Below are 25,714 nucleotides of genomic sequence, written 5' to 3'. Positions count from 1 at the left end.
TTCCTTGAACTGTCAAAATATACCAAATTTCAACATTATCTGAAGTTAGTTTCTTGACTATAAATACTGCAAAAGCCCCTTTCTTGGTCTGCCACAAGCATTTGCTTGTGTAGTTAAGCAAATGTATGTCACTGTGTAGTTAACAGGCTTCCTGGCTCCTCTTTCTTCCCCACTCTCTGCTGTGATCAAGGTCTGGATTCTTTGTTTGTTTTTTTTCCTTGGTGTTACGACACTCCTTTTAAAGCTTGTTTTCCAGTTTCCCAAAACTTCACAAACTATTTATTTCCCTATAATTTATAACAAAATCAATGCTCTGGGTAGCAAGGATGACACTCATTCTCCAAATACGGAATTAAGCACATCAAAAACTTGCGCTAGACGTTATTAGTGTACTCTTAATCCATACTAGGAGCTTTCACACATATGCAAGTACCCTACTGCTAGACCAACTCACCCCCGTGTTTACATTTTGAATTATTTTACTCTCCTAGCACAAGGGGAAAACTAAGACTCAAAAATTAAGCAAGTTTTTCAATTAAAAACCAAGAGAGCTTGATGTTTTTGTAAGATATGGCACGCAGTAATTTACCTAAGATTACAAATGAGTTGTGTTTCAGGAGGAAGGTTTCACCTGGTATTCTCCAAATTTTCTATTAATACCTTGATAATTGAACAATTATTTCCAGTTTATGAAACTCGCATTTTCTCATGCATACTTATAGATTCTTCATACGCTGTTGTGTTAGAGAAGATGAATGTCTGTAGTCCTGCCACCTTTCACTCAAGAATCTCAGAGCGTTACAATGAATAAGACTCACCATCTTGTCCTAAACCAGCAGCACGATAAAACACTGCAGATGTAAATACCACATGTAATATCTAAATTATGTGGTTTTAAAACACTGCATAGGATTTTACCTGTATGACTCATGGCACTTAACGGCAGTCACATACTTAAAAACACAGTACGCTACGCGGAACAGTGGTAAGCAAGTTTATATAAAAGATCAATACACGACCGATATACATTTAAATACTATGGACTTTTTTGGCTCCATCCACAAGGGAACAAAATTGGTACTGATCAAACATTTCTCACCTATAAATGATATAGTAAAAGGTAGCAGCAACTTCAGTGAAAAACATACAGTTCCTTCAAGGAACACAACAAGAATCAAAATGCATCTGTCATGCAAGCAGCAAAATGGGTTTCATTCAGGTTTAGACCAGCCCAAGTGAAATATGTATAAATACAAACTGTGTAGCAAATCAGCTGGTCAGAAACAGAAAAAAGATTAGAAAAACCTGCTAAAGACTCAAAAATGAACCGCTAATTCAGAAATACTCATAACTTTAAAAAAACCCCTCATGTATCAGAGTAAAGAGCTTGCACAATAGTGAAAAAAATACTTTTAAAATTTTCAAGACAAAAATAAAATAAAGGGCAAACATAGACAAAGACCAATGCCCTCTTTTAATACACTTAAAGGTAACAATTCATTCAGGACACATTTAGACAAACCATAGTGTGTATTACTTTACAATACAAATCATAGTGTGTATTACTTTTTATTGATCCATAATATGTTTATAATATACCACTTTATAATCAGAAGAGTGTGTCTCATTAAATAATCAGAACCAGTTTAGATTGAATATTAGGAAAAAATTCTTTACTGAAAGAGCAGTCAGGCATTGGAAGAGGGTACCCAGGGAAGTGGTGGAGTCACCATCACTGGAGGTGTGCAAAAACGTGTGGGTATTCCACTTCGGGACATGGTTTAGTAGGCATGGTGGTGTTGGGTTGATGGTTGGACTTGATGATCTTGGAGGTCTTTTCCAACCTTAATAATTATATAATTCTGTAGTGACTGAAACTGCTGCAAATACAATTCAATTAGAAATGTGCTGCAATAAATTTGGTTTACTGTTAAACTTCCTTTTTTATATCATTAATATACACTTAATGTATCTCACCACAAAGTCAGTCATGCATCAGCCTTGCTCTGAACCTACGTAAAAAGCTGTTCCTTTTTAATCCAGATATGAGTGAGAGCTTGGTCATTTGAACTGTAGAAATCAAAGGATGATTGTACCACTTTCTTTTTTGATAGCCTCTACAGAATATTAACATGTCTTAAGCTCTCTTGTTGGGGGAGCTATTCAGGCTTGGAAAAGACTTTGAATAAATTAAGTAAAACAATTTAGCCAAATCTTACTTATTCCCTTTTCAAAATGCTATTTTATATTGAATGAACCATGTATTCCACCATCTAAATCATGCAATTCCCTTTTGAATCTGTCCCTAGCTTCCCAAATCTCCCCTTTATCCCTGCAATGGAGTTTTTCATTGACACCTATGTTCTGCACACGGACTGTACTAGACTTGCAACTCAAATTCAACTTTCTTTCCATGCTTTTCTTATGCATTTCCCAAATGCTTCGTTTTCTTTGCCTATTTTGCCTCAAGAACATTAGTCTATATTTCTGGAAATATCTCCGTCCCCATTCATCAGCTCATTTCTCCTTTCCCACTTGACCCCTCAGGTCAATCTCAGATCTCTTAAAATAGACCTCTTAGAGAAATATTTCCTCTTGTCATTATCGCCTCTATCATGCACCTCTTATTTTGCTTATAAGTTGTTTCTGACAGGATGGAGGCAAATTCTGCCATTACTTCAAGCATCTTTCAAAAGCACAGCATTAATATACTTTTAAAAGGCATTTATTGGTTCTATGTAAGTGTGCATTAATGAAAATATGATGTTGTTCTGCACTGAAGTACAGAATGAAACATTGATGCATCAATAATTTAATAACACTGACAAACTATAGCTATTTATACTTCTTCAGTGAATACTATAATGCAGAAAAGTGTTTGAATGCATTATGTTTTCATCTTAAATAGTACAAAGTAACAACAAATACCTTCCACGACTTAGCATGAATTTTAAGGAAACATTTAAACTGTGTCAAAATTGCTTTATTGGTTCAGTTGCAGTATAGCACAGAAATATCAGGTTCCTATGCCATGGGATTAAAAACTGAATAAAACCCCATATTATAAGACTATTTCATGACAAAAGCACACCAATAAAATGTCCTGTTTCTGCATTGCAGTTAAAAGTAGTAGGAAGGGAAAAGAAGGAAAACAAAGAAGGGGAAGGTCTGGGAGGAGGAAGAAACAGGAAGAAAATTTAAGCTTCTGTTTCCAAATTAGTACACGGTTACACTAAGATTTATCCACAGGACCTGAAGGAGTTAAACACCAAACTCTCTTCATAGTTAAATCTCGGTTTAGAAAAGCTTAATGTTTTAGCACTCTGTATTGATCCTTTTATTTACAAGCACATAATTATATTGTTAAACATTAAAGTTTATACTTTAACCTTCTATAACGACGTAAAAGCACCAAATATATCTAATGATTGAATACAGACAGACATGAATCCATTTCTTAAACACAGAAGGATTAAAAACATTTGTTGAATTAGAAGTAAACTGTGGGATCCAAAATTGTGGACAAAAGGAACCAAAAAAAGATAATCATTACAATAGACAAAACTTCTATTTACAACATTTTTTTCCTTTTCTAGAAGAATGTTCTTGTTTTTAACCGTTGGCACAAGTTTTGATTTAAAGAATACTTACAGCTAGCTAATTAAACATTTGTCGTACTCAGAGTGCTAAAAAGGAAAATACACATTGATAATGAATTAATATATCTGTTTTGCTGATGCTATTAAAATGCTTATATTAATTTTGTTAGCTAAAAATCTAGAAGCAAGGAATGGGCACAGAGTTGCATGGTTAGAACTTAACCATCTTATATGAACAGGGAGGGATATCACCATAAGGATCAAACCTAATCCAAAAGTCTGGAAAAGAAAAGGACCGTTCTCAGCTGAAATGATCCCAGCCTTTATTTTCCAAGAAGCTAGCTAGTATATATCACCAAGTGTATACCCTGATACAGTCATTCACTCATACTCTTTGGTTTATATTGTATGGGAGGAAATTTCTTACTCTTCTTTCCGCTATCTTTCTCTTCAAATAAGAGAAGGATTTGATAACCTGATGAGTCTCTTCCAGCTGTCCTTGTCAGAACTCCAAGGTAGCTACATTTAAATATAAATTTGAAGCTGGAAAACTTCTGCTATCACTTCTTTAACTATCACCAAGCAAGATAATGGGGGTGAGGGAAAAACAATAAACTATTCTCTAATCAAACCAGAACCAATAAATCTTCTTTCAGAACTAAGATTCAAAGCAAGATCTTCTCCAACCAAAAAATGAAAAAAACAAAATTCAAAATCACAAAATCACTTTTACCCAACAAATATGCAGGTTCATGGTTGGTCCTAGAAAGTCTTTTGAGAGTTGACTCTTCGCTAAATACAAAAGGAAATGATTGCACAACTTTATAGAGCATAAGGAGCAATTAAGGATTTATTGGTATTTAATTATTATTAATCATGTCACTTTCTGTCATAAATCACCAACTACACACAATATGCTGTGCTTAATAGGTTTACATAAAACCCATCTGTGTTTGCGTATGTACATGTGTATACATACATACATGTTCACAAAAATAACTATTTATTCCCCTTGTTATTCTTAAACTGGAATCAAAACCACTAGTAAAAGGTAATTTCCAATTTTATTTACAGAAATGTGGAAGGATACTCTTCCAAATGTGTATTTTGATGAAGGAATTAATACTTTCATAACTAGATGGTTCTCTCCCCTACACCCCTTCACTGTTTATTTTTTGAAGAGGAAAGACAGTCCCACTGAAGATTATGAAAAACTGACATTCCTCGACACCAAAATCCTCTCTTGCTCCTCAGGGCAGCTAGAGCTCAGGAAGCCACAGAGGTTTCCTCAGACAACTACTCCAAAATGCCTCAGCAATGTCCTGGAATGCTGGATTGTCCTTGACCTCTTGCAGAGACTGCTGAAACCAGTGCCAATTACTGTCAGTTTCGTCGGTTTATTCTGCAGTGTAGACACCTGTAGACCATGAAATGGAATAAGATTGCAATTGCTTTCACACAGGTCATCATGCAGCCATCAGCTGGTAACAACTGTCACTCATTACCTACTGAAAATGTAATCAGATTGACAGCACAGAGATGAAAGTCACTGTTTTCCCTCCTCATGAATTGGAAGAATCTGTTCCTTCCACTGAAAGGAGTCAGTCTTTCCCTTCTGCAGAAGTTTATTTTTTTTACCCAAATCCATTAAAAAAGGCCATAAGATAGATGTCTGTACTATATTAACCAAGCAGAAACACAAAACAATTTGTCTATGACAGTGAATGTTCTCAGCTCACTTGTTCCTCAATAGCAAATGAAAAGAGTATGTACATGTGCTGGGCAGGAGAAAACGAGGGGTAGAGAAGGTAGACTGATTTCTGTAGTGCTGGCAGCTTAACCAGTTTGGATGCTGGCTGAGTAATGACAGGGAAAAAAGCTCTAAGTCAGATGTCCCTCACAATTGCATCCTGTTATCAGCACGTTTCTAGTTATTTTAAGAGGACTGTATCTCAGCCATCTCTGCCAATGCAAGGTCCAGAAATACACAGTAAGTAGAGCAGCAATTTTTTAGGTGATTGGTCTTTATGCAAACTGATAAAAAAAGAACAGTTAAAGTCCTATGAAGAGAGTATTCTGCTAGTCTAATCTAAAAATAACAAGGATGTGGACTATGCTGACAAGACATTCCCCCAGAAAGAGCAGTTCAACACACACCAAGACATGGTGACAAGGAGGACTAGCACAAGACCTGACAAGATACTCTGCTGAACATCAGAGAGCTGAACTTCAGTAATTTCCTCTTACCAGCTTCTCATAATTTGTCAGGAAATTACTGTATCTGCTGTTTATTACTAGTTAATGGACAGATAGCATTCTCCAAACCCTAAGCTCACAAAAACAGCTTTCTTCTGATCTACTGTCCCAAAAGAGTCCGACAGACAAGGACAGAGACAGATCTCTTCAGCCTGCTGAACATGTTTCCCGTGCCATCTCTCTAGCTTCCTTAGCAAAAATGAAACATTTGGGCTAAGGATCAGACAGTTACTAAAAGAAGATAGTCTAGTAGAAGAAAACAGTCTAATAAAAAAAAGCTCATAGGTAAAAAACATCAAAATAAGCCAAGTGATCATAAATTAAAAATCATTTAAATGAGATGTTTGTTAGTGGAGGTCATCTCCTATGGCAACAAATATATTTTTCACCCAGTCCCTGTCTTACAAACAGACAAAATTCATAAATCTCGAAGAATGAAATGATTGTCACAGGGACTTTCCCTCAAACCAAAGAAGAGAAAATGTTTCAGCAGTGAGAAACACTGTTGGTATCAAGCTGTTAACCCTCTTAACAATAGATTTTAACAACAGATTCTTCTAATAGCTGTTTTCTAACATCTGGGGGGAAAAAAAGAAACCTCCATCAAAATGAACTCCGTACTCCCCTCCTCTGGGCAAAACCAAACATAACGGAAAATTTGAGAAGGATGTCTTCCATTTTCCGTATTTTAATTTGTTATTTTTCTTTTTACCTGTGCAAAGGATATTTCATTTAGTTTCCCAATTCAAATTTACTTTAAGTCTGTGATACTTGCTCTGATCATTACAAACAACATACACATTGTATCCAGACTCTCTCACAACACATTATGTCTGCCAGTGAAAGCCGTTAAAATGATGAAAAAGCTAATCTTGCTACAAGAACCAAGTTAATCTTACTTCTCCCCCCAGTCAGGTAATTAAGCAATTTACAAGAAATCAAGAAGGGAGAAATCTTTTGGAAAGGAGGTTCAGTATTTGTTATGAATAGCTGTTCACACTTAAATATTTGGAAGTCAAGAACTTTCATGATTTTTGATAACTTTTGTCATTTCACTTCTTCACAATATGAAACTTACTTCATTACATGGATGCCTTATCTGAACAATATTACAGGGTTCAATTTTGTGACAGCCCTTGAAAATAAGACAAACTTCTTTAACAAATGTAGTAGCAAAATATCACAAAATGGATTACCGTACTATTTTCATTTCACTTGTGTTCAGTTATTTAATAAGAGCTTTTAATTCTAATATTCTCCAGATTTATCTAGCATTTAAAATTAACAAAAGAAAATATGGAGTAAGAACACAGAAATCAACAGCTGTTTCTCTTACTTCTAGCAATTGAAGTAACTCTTGAATTGCTATTAAAAATAGCAAGTCACCTTAGTTGCTGCTTGCAGACTGAAAAATTCCAGTAAATTTATTCTTTGTATTTCAAGTTAATCAACATTAGGTCAAGTATCTAATCCAATATTATTTTTCTACTATTCTTTACTATTCAATATATCTTAAGTACTTCAACAATAGCAACTGACAACTTTGATGGAAGCTTTATGAAATGTTTCAGGGAAGCTATTAAATAAAAGCACCTGAAATATGAACTATCTAGTATTCCTCATTATATTTTGGTTGATTTAATGAGCAATGAAAACCTTTTCCACAGATTAGGCTTATATAAAGATGAACTTTATGAATCTCCTGCAGAGCAGCCTTTACTGTAGAAGGGAGATATTTCTAAAACAACATTAAAAAAAAAAAAAAAAAAACCAAAAAAACACCAAAAAACCCCAAATGGAAACATAAGAAGATATTTAAAAAAAAATAATAATTAAAAAATCAAAGATAGTGGATACTCCTAGGTAATATACTAGCTACCATTACTATATCGTCGCTTGTTTAGCATTTGTATCACATCATAAACAAATATTTTGTCTCATAGCCATATTTCATTATAAGGCTAAAAAGGCTTCTGCTTCTCAGAGCTTGTTTCACACTTCCAATAATTTCTTCTCAGGTAGATATCAGATTCAGTAGCTAGTTAGATTTAAGATACTCGTTTCTTTAATTCCACACATTCACAAACAGACACAGACAGGCTAGCATACAACCAAATAATAATTAACTGGACTTTTTTTTTTTTATACATAATAGTTGTATCTATGCAATGATTTAAGAGACCTGAAAAATTTAAACATACATAAATTATGTTCACACAAAAGAAACATAATAGTAAGTTATTTATACTTATCAATGTGAATTACAACCAGCCAGGTTAGACATTGTGATACAAAGCATGTATTACCTCGCGCTAAATTCCGTTGTAGTTCCTCAGAACATATCATCTATGCATTCAGTATCATCTTAGCTATCACTGTAATAATTCTGTTTTCTCTGAGCCTCTAAAAGATAGAGAAAGAAACAACTGGGGTTTCGTTTTGGGGCTTTTTGTTGTTTTATTTTTTTTTGGGGGGGGGTGTTTTTTTTAAAAAAATTCTGGCTCTATTTAGGTATAAAGAAGAATCTTTAAATATTGTCTTCAGTTCTGAGACAACTAAAAGAATGTTGGGAAACAGTTTTTTAACCATAATACAATATAACTAGCTCTTTAAAATCGATAGATTTTAATAGAAAATTCCTTCCTTCTGACATTTGCATTTACAGGCTATATTGTAAATACTGTGTGTTTGCTTTAGCCTGAATCTTATCAGAAACATGATTTCCCATTAAAATTAAGAGAAGGCGCCCTAGAAGTCAAACCACGAAAACATCAAAAAAAAAGTTGCAAAGCTGAAGAACAAACATTGACAGTTATACAGGAAAGACCAGTATACAAATGAGACAGAGCCCAAATCTTTCTGGCTTAAAGCCAGGATTATGAAGAACTGTACCTAAAATTAAGCAAATGGATACTTGCAACTTCATCTTTAGATGGGTGACAATAGTTTGAAGCATACTGTCAAAATCAGATTGACCCAAATAACTTCTGCTTTCTCATTAAGTAGTTAGCTAAAGCAGACAAGACAGTCATGAAACTCCCGACCATCTACTTCTCTAGCTTACTACTTCCAATGTCCAAGTGATACAAACAGCATACAAATAGATCTACTAGTGAACATCATAACAAACTAAATTATAGAAAATTTTGGTATCTTCTACAATTTTTTAAAATATTTTCACCCATAAGAGAATAAAAATGAAAGGAAAAAAAAAAAGACTAAAAAACAAACAGCTGGTCTGTTTTCATTAAAAAATAGTCCAGAATAAATTCAGAAATCTGAATTACTTCAATGGATATTTCACCCTCAGAGTAATATCACTGACGAAAATTTCTCATGTGTGGATTTTTTTCTTTTTTAGTTTAAAACCTTCTCAGTTTAAATCCATTTTTTTGGTGCAAAAATGTCTCTCTCCTCCCACTGCCTGCAATCTTGTCTTCTAATCTTGCTTCTGCCCTTCACCCCTTAGAAAAAAAAAGCTAAACAAAGAGGGGTTTTGCGGATTTTTTGGTGGTGGTGGTTTTAATTTTGTGGGGTTTTTTGTTTTTTTGTTTTTCATAATACTGAAGTGGCTTTCTTCTCTCTTTATACACCAACTCACCTGTTCATTCTTCCAGCAAAAATGTCTCAAAACTGATGAGTATCTGGAACCTCTGACTCACAGAAATTCTAATTTATTCTCAGCTGCAGCAATCACCACTGCTTTTATTATAAAGAACACTCCTGACCTAGGCTAATAAAAACACTGTCAATTAATAGCAACTTAATATTTTGGAAATAATGGAAGCAGATGGAAAATTGCTCAATATTTATATTATTTTTATTGCAGTTTTTGATGCAGGAACAGCAAATTCTTGTATATGCTAAAATAGCAGCTGTTCTGATTACTTTCTTGTATGTCATCTGCTTTCAGTTTTTGTGGCTCTGAGTCTCTGTGTTCCTATGTTCTTGTACAAAGCCTCACAAAATCCAGTCTTCTGGACAACTTTAAACTATAAATAATGAATACCAAATCATCATGACAATTCCCAGCAGGCAACTATAATGACACTACTTTAAAATTACAGTACGTTAAAACCTCAGAAGGTTGCATCATAAAATTCATAAATGATTAAATCAATATACTAATTGTTGCAATGATGATTGCAGAGGCAAGGTAACTAACAGGTGTAGAATACTTAAGTGTCTTCTGTCTCATATAGCCAGGTGTGCAAAAAATTGAAGTGAATTCTGATGTGTCCCAAAGAAAGAACACTATGAACTACTACAACTGAAATGTAGGTTTATTTTGTCACCTTTCTTCCTGGCAAAAAGGTCAAATGAGAAATGTGGAACTGTACATTTTGTATGGGATCATTTATACCACTACACACTAAATGTTTTGCTTTTTATCAGAACTACTGCCTGCAGTTTCTTCCTTTGTATATCACCACTGTAGTTATCACCTACAGTTAATTTCCATGTTAAATATTTTCATGATTTCTCCACACCAAAGGATGCTTGATCTAACTACATTCTCCAAAGTGGACCACCATATTTGTTCAACTTTCTCTTTATTATGTGTAAGCTCTGATCTAAGCCTAAAGCACAAAGGCAATCAATGCTGATGAATGACTAGAAATGGTTTCTTTATTCCACTCCTCATTGAATAGAAAGTTTCCATTATCTCTCTCAACATCTTCACTCTATCAATTTGACAGGGGCATGCAGTTCTACACTCCACTGCCTTCACTCTAGAACTGTATACAGCTTTTCTATCTTTTTTCTAATATAAAAGAAAAATGATAAAGTCCAGCAAAAACTTATTGTCTTCCCTCATAAGTGTCATCATCTTTTTCTTTTAATCATTCTATATTTAATTAACATGCATATTAGACTAAATATCCACTGTCAGTCAAAACATATATGCATAACATACAAAGGCTTATTTGGACAAGCAGAAAAAGAATTCATTACAGCACAATAAATGCTAATCTATTAAGTCAATATGTAAGGCACCTGTGGCAAAATTTATACTATAACACCCTAGTGTTTTTTGACTGATCATTGTACCTGAAAAATATTTGTCTTACAGAGAAGCACTGTTTAAGATGCATTGCTCAAAGATAATTGGAACAAAATGGCAAATAGAAAAATGTTCATTCAACTAAACAGAATTCTATCAAGCCTCAGACAGGAAGACAACACGCTGCTAATTATAAAAGCAAAGTACACCAAACATCCAGGAAAGCACTCAAACTGACAATGGCATACAAAAGGCAGCTCCCTGCCTTCACCCAGCTGGTTCTGGCAGAACTGATCCTCCCCCAGAGCATGGTGTTTGGTCCTTCTTAAAACGATCTCGTATTTACCTAACAAGGATTCTATTTCTGCAGGGATACAAGATATCAATGATAGTCGTCTTTTACTCCTGTTTTCTCTTTACTGTCCTGCTATATTTCTAGCCTTCAGGCTTTAATGGAGACTTAAAGTTCATTGTAGAGTGCTGATGAGCTGTGGTATTGTCTGGTTACATGCCTTGTCAACCCTTTTAAACACATCACTTTTTACATGTTTGCTCGCTATGAGTCCCTTGAGGACTTAAGTTTCCCAAATCAAAGTTTCTGTAAACTGAGCAATTAAATTTCTTTACTTTTTTTTTTTTATTCAGAATAGCTCACAAATTTGAATTATACATCTTAATATTAAGAAATCTTCTAGAGAAGTTCTGGGGGAGCACGGCATCTGGCTCTAACCCCCTTTCAGGTCTCACTGGGCAGCAGAAAAGGAAGGATGAAGGTCAGGGCTTGACCAAACACTGCACTGAAAACTAGAGCTGGTAATCTTTCCTGCCACTCTCCTGTCCTTCACCACCACATCCCCTACTCCAACCCATCTCCTCCCCTTTCTCCCTTCCCACCCTGGGAGTCGCCAGTCCTATAAACACACAACAGCTTTAGTGGGACATGGCGCTACGGAAAAGACACTGCAACAACAGCCACAGGCAGGCAATGATGTGAGAGCACGGTTCCCGTCTCCAGCTTCTCTCCCCCCCCCCCTTTTCACAAATCAGAAACTGCTGGAGTAATTACTCCAGGTTGGACTATGGAAAAAAGGAACATGGCGTAAAAGACTAGAATGCTGCCAGACAGTGGCAATTTAGGCCCGGGATTAGCACTGCAGTTATCTCAAAACTGCAGTGACAATAAAAAATACTTTCAGAATTATGATACTAGTGTTACTGCTGTATTGCCCAGTGCTTTCTTAAATGGTCAATAAAACAGACCTCTTTATATTAAATCATCCTCTTAAATGGGAACTAAAATTATATCAACTTCTGTTATCTCATTATAAAAGCTGAAATAAATGTAGTACAAGCCTATTTCTCTTGCTCTATGCTCTATCAAGCCATTGTACCAGTATCAGTTTTCAAGCAGAAAACAGAGTTTAGAAACTCTACTTTTTTAATATTCTACACACATTTTCTATAGAAACCCAACTGAAAGCTTGCCTGGTCACGTTGAAGACCTCAAAGAACTTAGGCTTTAGGTATCATATTTTTTTTTTTTCAATGAGTAGAAGATTATTTTGGAACTTTGATTATATAAATTGAAATACTTAATCTGCTAATCAGCCAACGGATTCTGCAAAGCTACTGCTTTCTCTCACAGCTTCAGTCTTCTACTTTGTTTACCTTTAATACAGCCTCAGATAATAGGAAGTAAAGGTACTCCTGTACAAAGTATCACCAAAAACCACTATCCTGTGGCCTTATTTTACCTATGTTGCATAGCCACTTTACTTACCAGTACTGCTTAATATGTTAAGTATTCAACTCATACTGGTTACTTAAAGCACTCAGATAATAACTAGACTTGAAAACTCAGAAGAGATGAAAGAAGAAACACAAGAAAGACATATTCAATGTCTGATTTATGGAACAAGACATTTCTCATAATTTTTTAAAGAAATAGATGAAGTTTGAAGTTCTCTTGTGCTATCATTGTTTTCAATAAAAGTGTCTTATATTTGTCATACCAAATGCAGGACTTAATTGATAGAGCTACTTCCTCAAAAACTAACAGAACCAAAATTGATTTTACTTAAAAATATATATATAACTGAGCTTCAAAATATATGTTGGACTCAGCAAATAAAAATAAAATTATTTGTATAACAAAACATAACAAATTTTACAATAAAACTTTTTTTCTCCATAGTAAATTATTTAACAGGGACAGTGATCCTAGAGGTGGCTAGTGTTTGATTAATTATTCGACTCTGTTTTCATCCTTGGGCTTTATTTCTGGAACACCATCATCAAATACCAGGTTACAATGAAAAGTTGTTTCAGTGCCCCAGCGTGCAGATCACATTCTCATATTGAGCTCCCTGCCCTTTCCTACCTGTCCTTCCTCCCTCCCATCTTCAAATAAGAAGTACAGCTTGATCTTTTCCTTGATCTTTCTGTAAAAAGCAATCTATAATATTGACCTCTAAGAAGCTGCTAGCAATTAGATTTCCCAAAGGGCTACCGGACTGAAGTCGATGTTAGATGATTCAGGAATTGTAAGTATTATGGGGACTTATCTGAATAAAAATTCTTCACCTGGTGCAGGTGCAGAAACATGCTACGCTAAGCGAGTCAGCCAGTGGTGCTAGTCTCCAAGCTACCTTCCCCTACAACTCTGACCACTGCTCTCCACCTTGCAAGCTGGCAATCCATTCTGGAGGAGCCCTTATTTCCTGCAGACACTACTCCTCAGCCAAAATTTCCACTACTCTTAAAAGCTTTGTATGTCTCAAATACCAGCACCTCCTAAAGACACACAATGATTGGAACTTTTCTTTTGTATTGATGAAAATGTGGACTGCTAAAAAAGACGACCAATACATGAGTCTAAATGAATCATAGAATCATTACGGATGGAAAAGACTTCTAAGATCATGAAGTCCAACTATCCGCCCAATATCACCATGCTACTAAACCATATCCCCAAGTGCCACATCTACATGTTTTTTGAACACCTCCAGGGATGGTGACACAACTGCCTCCCTGGGCAGCCTATTCCAATGCCTGACCACTCTTTCAGTAAAGAATTTACTCCTATCATATCTAATCTAGACCTCCCCTGGCACAACTTGAGGCCTTTACCTCTCATCCTATCTCTAGTTACCTGGGAGAAGAGACCCGCCTCACTACAACCTCCTATCAGGGAGTTGTAGAGAGCAAGAAGGTCCCCCCTCAGCCTCCTCTTCTCCAGACTCAACAGCCCCAGCTCCCTCAGCCACTCCTTGCAAGACTTGTTCTCTAGACTCCTCACCAGCCTCATTGCCCTTCTCTGGACACGCTCCAGCAACTCATTGTCCTTCTTGTAGTGGGGGGCCCAAAACTGAACACAGCAATCCAGGTGCGGCCTCACCAGTGCTGAGTACAGGGGCACGATCACCTCCCTGCTCCTGCTGGCCACACTATTCCTGATACAAGCCAGGATGCTGTTGGCCTTCTTGGCCACCTGGGCACACTGCTGGCTCACGTTCAGCTGGCTGTCAACCAACACCCTAGCATCTTTTTCCACAGGGCAGCTTTCCAGCCACTTCTCCCCAAGCCTGTAGCGTTGCATGGGGTTGTTGTGACTGAAGTGTGGGACCCAGCCCTTGGCCTTGTTGAACCTCACACAATTGACCTCTGCCCATTGATCCAGTCTGTTCAGATCCCTCTGCAGAGCCTTCCTACCCTTGAGCAGATCGACCCTCACGTCCAATTTGATGTCATCTGCAAACTTATTGAGAGAGCACTCAATCCAGATCATTGATAAATATTGATACGATCTCTATAGAGGGAACATTTTCATTATTGAATAAAAACATTAATTATTCTTTAGGAAGTATGCTCTCAGACATTTTATTAAGTTTTACTGGAAATGCTTACTTATAGTCTTACAGTCTCTTCTTTATAAACATTTATTTACAATGTAGTACATCTTAGAAGCTTAATACTACCATTCAGTAGCCATTACAGGTAAATACTTTTGAGAAGTTTCTCACTTAAAAATTAATTTCCCTACAAGATTTTTTATTCTTTTCTAAATTAGTCCACAAGAATAATATTAATTTCATTTGTTTTCCTATCTTGGGACTACAAGTACCAGTCTTGGGGACAGACCACTTTTCAGATGAATCCTTTCATTGTGTCTCTGACATTTTATGAGGCATTTTTCCAAATGATTTTATCTCCCAAATACTATAACAAAGCCTATTTAGGAAACAGAGTCAGCAGACCTCAGGCTTTGGTTTTACTCAAAATTCTCTGTAACAATCAGAATAAATAATGAAATACTGAATTATTCTATTGAAACCTTTGAATTCGAGATGATAAAACAGTACTTGCAGCAAAATCAGCATACTAGCAGAAATTCACAATCCCAGTGAGCAAAAAAAAAAATGTGGCCTAAGTAGTGAATCCCAGGTTGAGAGAGTAGGCTGTTTTGCACACTGTGAATTTGGCATTTTATACTAGATGTAAACAGAAAAAAGTACTTCACACTGGTATCTATGAACACAGAACTAAAATTAGGAAGAAATACGACCCTTCTTGCCCTTTGGTCAGCTTTTGAGACTTGAGGAACAATTGTTTAGTCTTTGGCACTTTTGTCCTAGTCCAAATCAAAAAAAGCCAGAGAGAGGGATATAGCAGTTTTCAAAGCACTTGAAGCTTCTATTAATTTCTGCTGCTTCCTGAATGTGATCTGGAGTTTGACACCAGCGTTTTCACCCTTTCTCAGACTTTTCTTGATTTATTTCTTTTCTTCTACCATTTTTTTTTATTATTATTTCATTCTTTAACTCTGTTTCTGAAAAGGATTTTGATTTAGCTAGTCAAGGATTTCTATTGCAACACTGTCGTGAGTCAATGAGCAAAAAGCCCAGCAAAATTGATGGCTAAGGGCACAGAAAGATGAATTCTGGCACAGCTAGCTGGAGTGATTGAACACTTTCTGCACCAGATGCTCATTACTGACACTGTTTGGTCATTTCAGCACAAAGTTATTTGGATTTGCTAGGAGCCATACTGTGATTTGAAGAACAACATTCAGACAATCCATTAATTCAGATGCAAAGGTGGTAATCATAGTGAGGTGGCAACCATTTCAAACAATTACATTTACTGCTACAGAAATAATTAGCCCGTACCCTAAAATGGATTGATCTTGGCAAGTGTGTGCCTTGGCTTTTAGTGGGTAGTAAAATCCATGTACTAAGCTTTTGCTACTCTAGTACAACATCTGCAAATAGATCAGTGCATAAATAGAAGGTACTTTCCGTAGTTTTAATTTTCTACTTTTATGAATTTGTCTTATCTTACCTCCCAGGAAACAAAATTATTCATCAGAAGCAGTAGTACTAAGAGTTTTTAGCTCATTTTTGACTAACTTCTTCCATCCAAAAGACCTTAAAGAAAGACTTTTCTTATACTAAAGAACAATCAAAACCAGAAAATGCTCACCTCTACATCCAGAAGTAATAGGAGGAACTTTTCAAATTAGACTTTGCTTGACTTGTCAACTGTCCTAGTATTTTTTTCTGCAGCTTATATAATATTTTTGAAAATTTAAAAAAAAGTATAATGACTGTTGCCATTGGACCAAGCAAGTTAAGATCTCTTAATATAGTTAACACTTCAGCAGTACTTAATCCATTAAATGAGTGTAGTATTATACAGCTTTATTCTGTACTGTGAGTCACTTCCACCCTCAAAGAAGGGGATAATTGCTTACCATAGGATTAAAGTCTCAATTACCTTTTCCTACTGTCCAGTGGAGCTACAAATCACTGAAGAAAATAAAGCTAGCACGTATAGAAAAGGAGAAAGGAAAAATAAAATTTGCAGTGAGAACAATAAAGAATAAATAGTAGAAAGCCTAGAAGATGATGAAGTGGAAAGAAGCAAACCAGAAAGCTAGAAAAGAACATGTCAAAATTTATAGAGAGAAAAGACAGCAAAAGCAGAAAATATGCTCCGTCAAATATAATTTTCTTGTTAAGGGTTCCTGTTGATAGATCATGGGCCCTGGATTAAGAAGCTACAGCATGTGACAAGAAAGTATAATTGCATGATATAAATTTATAATACTGCATCAAGCGCAGTCATTTCATTTTAAGGACAAAAAAGAAATAGTAAATGTCTAATGAAGAGCAATGAAATAGCCTATAACTAGCACAATTTACCTTACAAGGAGGGGTAATATAATTCACTTGGAAAAGTACCCCCTCCAACCCATATGAGTTACAAGCATATGAAATATAATCATATGAAATAATAACAAACTAGATCTACACGTGGTGATTTACTTAGCTTTTTGCATGTATCTCTCATAAAAACATCAGAAGTTCCTTATGCTGAATCCAGTTCAGTAAATGCATCTGACTGTATGTCAGTGCTTTCATTCAACAAGACTGACCTCAAAACAATTTGCCTCAATATATTCACAATCAGAAGGTAATTTTTTATTAATAAACCATACACTATATCATCAAAAAGGGCATTGGTATTCATTCTGTTTAATGGACTATATTAGAGAGACCACATCCATGTCTGAAACCTGTTATTACTTCCCTAAAATAGCAGTAAGTGAAATGATCCCACCAATCCTGCTTGTTTAGTACAAAAAAAAAAAAAAAAAAAAAAAAAGAAAAAGTCAGTTAAACCACCTGGCACCATAAAAGAAAAGGAAAAAAAAAAACCCAGACCAAAAATTAAGCAAACCTCTGAACTTCAACCGATTTTTTTTTTTTTTTTTTTTTTTTTTTACACATAAGCAAAAAGCATAGGCATTTTTCATAATATTGGATAGTGATGGTGATTTTCATTTTTCTCCTTTCCTGGAAGCTATATAGACCTAAACAGTAACTTATATAACAACAACACATATATGTCACTGATTTGACGATAAATTAAAGCTCATCTCCTTGACTATGGTTTTACCGACACACTTACTACACAGACTTTAACTAGGTACTTACGATAAGACACTAACTAACTGCCTGTTAGAAGAGATTATGTATAAGAAATCAGGGGCCTGGATGACTCTGACCAAACAAAATTAGGTTGCTTAAGGTTTTCTACTTCTAGCTCATAGTTGCCAGCCTGCAAAAATTTTTTAAAAAAAAAAAGTAAGCATAAATGTTATGGAAAAGTCTGAAATACTTTCACGGTAAAAAAATATTTAAAGAGTGTTATAAACTTAAAAATCTAAGAGATATACAATACTGAACACAGTGTATCTATGGTATAGCAAGATAGGAAGGTAAAGCTCCATGTAGAATTGTACTAGAGCTACTGAAACATGAGAGTGGAATGAATCATGATTTCTCCAGAAAAAAAAACAACAACCAACCCTGAGAACAAAAAATACCATTTGTCAAAGTCTAATAATTTTTACTACTGATAATATTATTTTTGAAAACGTAACTGTTCGGAAGAAATCTCACATCCAGACTAAATTTGGCCAATCTCATAGAAAGGTTTGGGTTGGAAGGGACCTTTAAACGTCTGGCCAAAAGTACCAAGAGCAGTACACCACACTGACAATAACAGCACATTGCTACAATCCTTATCTTGCATTTAGAAGAACCATGTTTTGGCTCCCCTTCTGTCTGACACAGAAGCAACTCTTGAATCTCGGGTCTCCACATGCACACAAGTTGCCTGCTACTACTCCAGAAAGCCTGTTTATTTCCTCTTGAAGCACTTGGCACTTTCCAAAACCGTATTTGTCTCAAAGTTTCCACATGCAGTGCAAGTAAGGAAACTACCAAATTATTTATCCATCCTTCTGTGTGGCCTCACACATTTTTAACCATCTACACAAAAGAGAGGAGAGACACAGAAATTCCTGGACAGAAATAATAAGAATAAATCCTCTCTGATTCCATGCAGAAGAGATTAATTTGTGCTTCCTTCCTTTTGAAAACCAAGAACTAGATCATCCATTATAAAGTAAGGCATGGGAGGTACGTGAGAAGGAAGAAAACAGTCTTCCCTGGATGAAAGCTATAACATAGCAGAAGAGACAGAGCCTGGGGTGTGACATGTGGGGAGAAACAACAGCTCGCTCACAAATGTCACCGCCACTGACATGGGCACCTAACTAGCACAGTTCTGCAAATCAGCCAGTTTTGCTTTGTACTTGTCAACACCGAAAAAAAATGCATGAGCATCATGGAAAAGAGCATCCAGGTCGCCAGAGAGGCCGTCCAAACCGGCAGGTTCATAAATGAGTGGTTTTCATTCTATCCGGATTCCTGAATAGTACAAACTGGACTACAGTTTATCTGCAACAACAACAAAGCAACTTCAAGATATTCTGTGGCAGCTCAATTGCTCAGCTGCCTTTCCTGAGCCAACCCAGGTAGCAGGTTACTTTCTATCTTCTGGAAGACATGTATCTTCTGAAGCAAAAAAAAAAAACCCCAAAGATTTTACTTATTTTATTCCTTTAACATCAAATCAAGAGTCTTTGTACAAACACACAGTTTTATCTCCCAGTGAATACCATCTCGGTGAGCTTCTCTTCCCTCCCTGCCTTCTCCTTATTATCACCTTACTCCTGCACAGCACTGTATATTGCAAGCTGAATGAAGGATAATATATTTTATTTATATTGGAAGTCACATAACATATTTTCTGTGCTATAAGTAATAAAACAAAAACATAACAAGATGTTCAATTAAATTGTGGATTGTAGACAAAGTACATCGTGCCCCTAGCAACGGCTTCTTTTCACTGCATAGAACTATGTTGTAGACAAGACAAATCTTTGTGAAGTTTCTCTTAGTAATTACTCTGCTTAATGCAGGCTGTCATTACATGGTAGCTTTGATATGGAAAAATATTCAGTGTCATATACCTTCGTGCAAATCTGCCAGCAATAAACATGAACCCTTTCAGCAGAGCTATCATAACCCCATGCCATATATTTTCCTCTTTAAACTTGAACTCTGCATGCTCTTTGCTCCTGCCTGGCCCCCTTGGCCAACGAGCTGCAGTTCGTCCCGTGCTGCTGGCCAGAATCAACTTTCCTGGGTAGTGGAGGGCAAAGACCACTCTGGTCCATGCCGGCCTGTACTCCCAGCCCACCAGGTATGCAAAGCCACTTCGCTCCTTGTTTTACATTGGGCAGCTCACCACTTAAGCTTCTCCCCTTGCTCCTCCTCTGTACTTTTACCCTCAGCCCTGCCCCATCCAGCCCCATTCCTTTTCCTAACCCAGATGCTGATGCTCTTCCAGCCTTGTTTGCTCCATTCTTAAGGCTGCCAATATGGACCTCCCAGCTTTCCAGGCTTGAGCCTTGCCCATCAGCTGCAGCACGTGCATTTTCCGTTGCTACTGCCTCCACTTCAGATCTTCACCTTGACTAAATGATTCTTTTCCTAAATTTTTGTTCACACCAATCTGCTGTATTTGGCTATTCTACTCTGTGTTTTCCACTCCTCCCTGGGCTGCCCTCAAGTCATCTACTTAATAGCAGATAGCATGTACAGGAAACCCGGAATAGAATAATTTTCACATACACACAAACAGTTAAGGTGCCTTGTTTAAATGCAGCCTCTGTGTCATTTAACTTGCCACTGTAAAGGCTAACTTTTCACCTTTCAACAGAACGCAACAAGATCATCTGAAATTTGAGGTGTGTTAATCCACACTGTGAATTACCATTGATACTAGATTCTATCTAATGTATACAGAAAATTTATCAAGGTAGTAAAAAAGAATTCAAATAAGAAAACCACACTTCATACGCAAACCAGCAATTGACAGGAGCAAAATCTGTGATTTTGTTGAAGCACATTGCACAGACCTTCTTCGAGTATGTAGATATTACCAAAAAAGCATTTAAAGAAAAGAACAAAAGAACAGCTTTTGTTTAGGAATACTAAAGATATTTCCATAACTGGTGCCCAAACCTGTCCTCTACAAAGTGTACAAATTGAAAAGCTTCAAATTGATCTTAGTTTCACAAGATTTGTAGACATTATTGAATAAATGATTTGATGTGTAAATGGTGAAAAAATGCTCTAGTAGTACTTCCATATAAAGAAACTTCAATCTATCAAGTCTAAAGTGTTAGACTTCCTATTTTATTGTCTCACTTTAGAGTACAACACAGACATTCCAAAGGATTTACTTGCCCTACAAATAAAACGATAAGAATAGTCTTCATTTTAAATGAGGAATGCCTGTTCGTCTAGAAGGAAAACTAAAACAAACCCCCCAGAAAACCCACCAAAACACAGCTCCAAGAGCAAAAGAATAAGTAACATGTTATCAAAACACTAGACTATTTATTTCTTTAGTTTATTCTACCTTGAATCAGAATAAACCAAGGCACAGTCACAGCGCTCAAAAGCCTACGAAATTCAAATTTCATCTCAAACTGGGGCAAATAAAAAAGTATTAAAGTTACCTGCAGATGAAGGAAAATCCTTTATCAAGCTATATTTTAAACACACCTTTTTCATTAGACATGGTCCTGACTGCTCGAATTGTTAAGGTACTTCAGAAATTGGATGGTTTGTACCTTGATTTTGTAGCCGCAGGAGAGACAGCACGAACGCTATGCCTCTAGGTTTTAGTAGGAAATGCAATGCCCGCTTTTGTGTCAGCTGAATTTTAAACCTGCTCATGAAAAGATTTGGGAAGCTGCTGCTGTTTTCAGCAGTTATTTTGAGATTCAGGCAGTTTATGGTTCAATTAACACCATGAGACAATCTCAAAGGGCGGGGGGAAAGGAGGAACAGTAGGATGGAAGGACAGATATGCTCTGGCTTGTTCTTACAGAACTGAAGATATAATCAGGTCTAATTATAAACTCATAAAGAGTTCATATCAAGTGTTATGTGAACCAAAAAGAAATACAAAACTGGCTAAAAAAATGGAAGTTACAACTTCCTTTTTTTTTTTTTTTTAAACATGCAATAAAATATCTCCAATATTTATAAAAACGTTTTTCATTACTGCGGTAGTTAGTTACACAAGCCTACTCAAAGAAAGATACAAAGAATAATTTTAGCATGTAAACAAAGCTCATGTAACCAAACTAATCAAGCTGTCAGAAGATGTCATTCCTGTAGAAACTTTTTAAAGCAGCTATAATTTTAAAATATAGCTCTTCTTATGTACAGAATTCTGTATTTAGAAAACACACTCTATTCCTCTAGACATTTAGCAGAGCTACCTAATAGGGTAGCAAAGAAAATGACATTGGTATTTTCAAACTGCTTTGTTCATAATATTGTTTATTAACATATCTAAGTTAAATTCTCACTTCCTTTTCTTTGCTTTTGAGCTTCATTAAATGTAATTAAGCTTATTTCTGTAGAACGTATTAAAAGAATACAACCTATTCTATATTGAGGAGATGTAAGTCACCAATATTTTGGGACTATTCTTACACTGTCGGAGGCTTCTCCAATAGCTAAATAGTGCTGCCATAAAAATGCCAGATTTTTGGAAATACTGTTTTTATGTTAGAAATTACTGATAGAGGAACTGGTTTTGTATTCCATATTAATTTTCTTTTTTTCTGGACTACCTTTTACAAACCTAAGTTTCTAGATAGAATCCAACCTAGTGTTTAAATGTATGACCTCAACATTTCCTCTGGTGAACCTGCTTTAAGCAAAGATACACGTAACTGTGAATAGTTCCCAACAACAGTACTGATACAGACAACAGCCAGTAAACTAAAGTTCAGTTACTTCAATTGGTAGATTTATATATCCAGGTAGTTAGAAATTAATATGAAGTTCCTCTTGTCCTAGGTTTGGCCAGGACAGGGTTAATTTTCACCAGACTTCAGGAAGGGGCACAGCCGGGGCGGGCTGACCCCACCTGGCCAAACAGAGCTGGGTATTCCATACCATGTGCCATCATGCTGGGGTCCGGGGGGGGGGGAGCAGCGCGGTGGGAACTCACTCGCGGCTTGGGAGTTTGCGGTGCAGGTCGTGAAGGGCGGCTCTCTGGGTCATGCGGTTTGTGTTGTGTTTTCTCCTCATCTGTATCGTTGCTGTTACTGTTCCCTTTGTTTGCTCTTCCGTTAAACTGCCCTTATCCCGACCCACCAGTTTCTGCCTGTTTCTTTCCATTCTCCTCCACACCCCAGCGGGGGGAGGGGCGGCCACGTGGCGCTTTTGTTGCCGGCTGCAGCCAAAACCAGAACAGCACTGAAGTCTGCAAACTACATTCGCATTTCAGTCAAGTTTGGGTAAATCAGTAGTCTATACACTGTAGCTATTATATAAGGAATCACTCTATTAAAATAATACAGCACTGAATAATTTCATATGTGGTGAATTACTGACCCTCAAAAGCAAGACTTCCATTCACGTCGATGAGGCTTTGTTCTCTGGTATTTTAATTGAAGTAAATAGCCTAAGATTTGACAGGACAAGTATTGTAGAAACAAAGTGTTCAAATGAGAGAAAAACACTGCTTATTGTTTTCACAAGACATCTTAACTTCAAGTGTGCTTTATTACTTCTTGAAAAGTTAGCTTGCTACCTAAGAATATAAAAACAGACATAACTTATTATTAAAAAAAAAAAAATCTAACCCTCCATCTCTTGTAGAAGTTTGTGGGTTTTTTTTTTTTTTAATTTAAAGAAAAAAAATATTAACTGCAGAGTAACAGTCAGGGTTTTGACAAACAATGGTAAAGTTAAAATAAGGAGGCCATAACAAAATGACTGCCAGGCATCCTGAATGAGACTCATTCACTACCTTTTTAATACAAATTTTCTGCCTTGAGGCTTTGAATGCACGATTATTAAGTGTTTCTGTATTCATGTATTATTCTTTGCACATGCTGTGCATCATATGGTACTATTCAGTATTCTTTATATCAACTTCTTTAAATTTTCCAAGTTTAAAAAAAAATTACAAAATTCTCATTTCCTAGAAGTATGCTATTTTCACATTGCATGACTATTACTGTACAAGTATCATTGAATAAACCCATGCTTTTTAGTCCTACCTTATAGAGCAGAAAAGCACTATTGGTAGAACACATTTCAGGCTTCCAAGAGAATCTGAGAGAACAAGGTCTAAGGTGTATTTTAAACACTTCTTTCTAAAAGTATTTAAACCAACCAGACATTTGACAATCCAGGCATCCATGCTCACACCACACTATTACTTTCAGAAAAAAAGAACCACTGAGTTAACACTGCAGGTTTTAAACATTGATCTCACAAACTATTTTAACTAGCATTTAAATAAATGTCAATTTATGTGAAGTCAGAACTGAGCTTTTTAGAGGTTTAAAGTGTTTTAATGCATTTATGTACAGCTGTGTTTCTCTTAATTTTAATTTCTGTCTGATACGAAAGACTTTTCCAATGGAAGCAACTGTTGCCACTGGAGTTGCTGGTAATACTGTTCAATGCATTTCCAGCAGGGCCAGGATTACAATGAAAGCCTTTACTTCTATTTTTTTCCACTCATACACCCAGTGGTTAATAAAAAGTAAATACAATATAACTCAACCATTCTGTTTAAGAGTGTCTCAGAAAATTTTTTTTTTCCCCACTTACAACAAACATATAAAAGATGACAACTAAGGAATAAATAACAACTAGAGAGTATTATATCATAAACAAAAATTTTCTTCAAACTTCTGCAGAACCAACATAACCCTAAAGCATAACACTGACCATTAACAAAATTCAAAATACAACACATTCATTCATAAATGTAATAGACACAAACCCAAAACAGTTCTCTAAATCTGTGAAATAATTTCCTAAATTAATTTGTACAACTGTGAATTTTAGTCTACTTTCATGTATGCTTGCTCCTTTAGAAATCAAAACATTTTCACATCTACAGATTTCTCAAAGTTTGCAACCCTACTCTAAATATATAGTTTAAATGGCAAAAGGACGGAACAGTCGGAAAATTCTGTGAAACTAACGCCTACCATCCAAGCTTCTTCATACAAAATACCTTTCCAGATCTGTTGCAAGTGTTTACGCAGTATTAATATGGTAGATAATTATGACATTGATTAAACTTTGCAGAAGTTATTAACACTTATTCATTTTTGCTTATGTGCATTATCTAAAACAAAACAAAATAATATATAATATTTTTCTTACTTACCCACAGCATACTATAGACAAGCATTAAGCATACTTGACAACCAGGAATTCTGTTAACCTTCAGTTACTCACCTATGAAAAAAGAAGAAAATGCATAAGCAGTCTTTGTATGCGGAGGAGGAAGACAGTATTAACTCATAATGTATGCAATAAGCTTCTGTGTTTATGAAATTTTTGAAATAAAATATTTTAAGTTCAAATTAAAGGGAAGAAGCTGGAAATATTTGACACAATGAGATGAATCACAAAACCACAGATAGGTAGAAGTTGTATGTGTGTAAAATCCAACCAGTTTGTTCATTTGTAGCGCCGATACAATACTGTTCTGCTACCACAAGAGGAGTCTCAAAATCTTCTAAAATCAACATGGATAAAGAATCTCTGTTCAGAATACACTGCCTAAAGCAACATTTTAAACAGAATACAGCTACAAAACTAATTAACTTTTGTGACTACCATAAATGCTTCCAAGGTTTCCCATGAAGCCTGGCGGGAGATCCAAAGTTTTGACAGACACAATTGGACAACTTTTCTCAACTGGCATATTTATTTATATATGTGTATATATGTATATATATATATATATATTTTTATCTTATTCTCTCTTTAACAGAATAGTGACCATACTATTCTTTAAGTAATGCCAAATAAGTATCAACAATGGTATATTCTCCTAGAGGTTTAATGAATTCAACATTTATTATTGCGTAGGGTGAATG

General features: G+C 35.8%; 1 protein-coding gene and 1 long non-coding RNA gene across 5 annotated transcripts in view; both read right to left on the bottom strand.

Annotated features, from left to right (window-relative positions):
- CADM2 (cell adhesion molecule 2) overlaps positions 1–25,714 on the bottom strand; it is a 756,516-nt gene that overhangs the window by 591,447 nt on the left and 139,355 nt on the right. The window lies entirely within an intron of this gene.
- The window catches only part of LOC142362923 (uncharacterized), a 344,173-nt gene that overhangs the window by 180,612 nt on the left and 137,847 nt on the right, over positions 1–25,714 (bottom strand). The window contains exon 2 of the long non-coding RNA XR_012765384.1: positions 24,997–25,067. This is a non-coding gene — a long non-coding RNA (uncharacterized LOC142362923). The remainder of the gene's footprint in view (positions 1–24,996; positions 25,068–25,714) is intronic.

The sequence above is a fragment of the Opisthocomus hoazin genome, chromosome 1 (genome assembly GCF_030867145.1).
Source record: "Opisthocomus hoazin isolate bOpiHoa1 chromosome 1, bOpiHoa1.hap1, whole genome shotgun sequence".
NCBI lineage: Eukaryota > Metazoa > Chordata > Aves > Opisthocomiformes > Opisthocomidae > Opisthocomus > Opisthocomus hoazin.
Note: the sequence above shows the minus strand (reverse complement) of the source record. Positions and strands in the feature narration are given on the sequence as shown.